Genomic DNA, 2,500 nt, shown 5'->3' with positions numbered 1-2,500 from the left:
GCACTCTATCTATAGCGTAAGTCTTTTTCCCATATATTCTTAATTGTCATGAAAAGGGGGACACAGATAACAAACGGGGCACTTTTGGTACTATATGCACATATATCCTCCCATTTTCTCTTCCTATTCTCTCTTCTTCCTGAAAGTCCAGCTGTTTTTCAAACCAACACTGGCGATGTGGGCTGAGGGAGGAGGAAAGGACGAGGAGGTGGAGTGGAGGTGTAAGGTGGCCCGCAGCTGTGCCAGTCTAAGTAAGCGTCGAGACAAATATGACCACGGAGAGGAGGGGGTAGGCCGTTACCTCTTGGCTGCTGCTGCTGCTGTTGGGTGTGCGGCCACATTGCTCGTGCAGCTGAGGGCCACCTCCATATAAAGCCACCATTCCTGTCACGTTGGCCAACCTCATTGGGGACGAAAATAAGGAGTGAAGAGATGAAGTTTCTGCAGCTGTCTTACACCTCATTTCAAAGCTTGTGGGTGGGTGGGTGTGTGTGTGTGTGTGTGTGTGTGTGTGTGTGTGTGGGGAAAGAAAGGAAGAAAGGAGGAAGTTAAGGGAAAAAGGAAAGAAGGGAAAAAGGAAGGAAGTGTAAAGGAAGGGAAAACAGTATATTTAATTGCATATATGAATTAATTACTATTTTTTTTTTTTTTTTGTAGTAGAGGGTAATTCTCTCTCTCTCTCTCTCTCTCTCTCTCTCTCTCTCTCTCTCTCTCTCTCTCTCTCTCTCTCTCTCTCTCTCCTCTCTCTCTCTCTCCTCTCTCTCTCTCTCTCTCTCTCTCTCTCTCTCTCTCCTCTCTCTCTCTCTCTCTCTCTCTCTCTCTCTCACTTGACTGCAGTTTCTGATTTCCATGTGCACTGTACCCTGAGGGAAGAGAGATACTGTAATTGTTAAATGTTAACTTTCATTGACTTAGCCTTAAAAAAGTGAAAAAAAATAAAAAGACAGTAAAAGAATGTTATTTCCGACACGTACTTCAATAAAAGGTCGTTCACAGAAATGAATGAATGAATGAACCCCTAGAGTATATAGTATTAAAAAATCATTGAAACTATTCTAAAGGATGAAAAATAAATAGTAAAAACATGTAATTTTGAAAGATTATCTCAGTGAAAAGATTATGGGAATGAATGGATTATGGAAATGGTATTATATTACGATGAAAGAAAAATAAAAAAAGAAAACTGACTGATATTTGGAGTAGTTCGAAAAAGAGATAGAAAGAAACAAGATAAAAAAAAAAAGAAAGTATAGATGACATAAATACACTCAGTAATCACGTTGTTAGTTTCGAGTTAGTAGGAAGAAGCTTTCAAATATGAACTAAATTTACGTGTGATTCATGACACAAACATGGCGGCAGCACGAACAGGGGAAATAGAAGAATCAACAACAGAAGCTTGGAGTCAGACACCCTTGCCTCACTGAATGGGAGTTATGAATAGGTCCAGCACGTGTGAGAGGAAACGATGTCCAGAGAAAAATAAATCAGGAAATGTATGAATCATGAGAGTGACTTGAATGGGAAAGTGTGTGCATGTGTGTGTGTGTGTGTGTGTGTGTGTGTGTGTGAGACAGACAGAGAGAGAGAGAGAGAGAGAGAGAGAGAGAGAGAGAGAGAGAGAGAGAGAGAGGAGAGAGAGAGAGAGAGAGAGAGAGAGAGAGAGAGAGACCAGACACAGACAGTAACAAAAACAAAGACAAAATAACAACAGAAAAAAAAAAAAATGAAAAACAAAGAAGCAAACACACCAACAAACAAACAGACAAAATATACACACCCAAACACACCAAACCCACAAAAACATTAACTCTATAAATTACTTCAGAAAGACGCATCGTGGCAGAGAATCAGTGACTGTGTGGACTGAGGCGTGGGTCTGAGGCGTGGATCTGGGTGTGGGCGTACAGAGAAGAGGAGGAGGAGAGGGAAGGGCAAAGAACATCGGTGACAGAATTAGGGCCACCGCGTTGTGCAGCTGATGAGGAAGAGAGAAAGGAGAGAGGGAGAGTGGGAGGGGGGGAGGAGTGAGGGGGTGAGGGAGTGAGTCAACGAGATGGGAAAGGGGAGGAAAGAGGAACATTCTGTTGTTCTAAAGGGGGAGGAAGAGAGAGTAAGAGGCCATGGGGGGGTAGTTTAGGTGAGAGAGAGAGAGAGAGAGCGAGAGAAGAGGAGAGAGAGAGAGAGAGAGAGAGAGAGAGAGAGAGAGAGAGAGAGAGAGAGGGTAACGCTTGACGGACTGATATGAAACTATGAAGGCTTTGTTAGTCTGAGCTTCAACCATTATCTCTCTCTCTCTCTCTCTCTCTCTCTCTCTCTCTCTCTCTCTCTCTCTCTCTCTCTCTCTCTCTCTCTCTCTCTCTCTAGCATTCCCATTTCGTTCCCCTTTTTTATATATCTTTCCCTTTCTCACTGTCTCTCCTCCTCTTCCTCCTCCTCCTCCTCCTCCTCCTCCTCCTCCTCCTCCTCCTCAATAGTTACATCTGCACCATTACTGTCA

The sequence above is a fragment of the Scylla paramamosain genome, chromosome 14, assembly GCF_035594125.1.
Source record: "Scylla paramamosain isolate STU-SP2022 chromosome 14, ASM3559412v1, whole genome shotgun sequence".
Classification (NCBI taxonomy): Eukaryota; Metazoa; Arthropoda; class Malacostraca; order Decapoda; family Portunidae; genus Scylla; species Scylla paramamosain.
The sequence above is the reverse complement of the archived record's forward strand: the minus strand, read 5'-3'. Positions refer to the sequence as shown.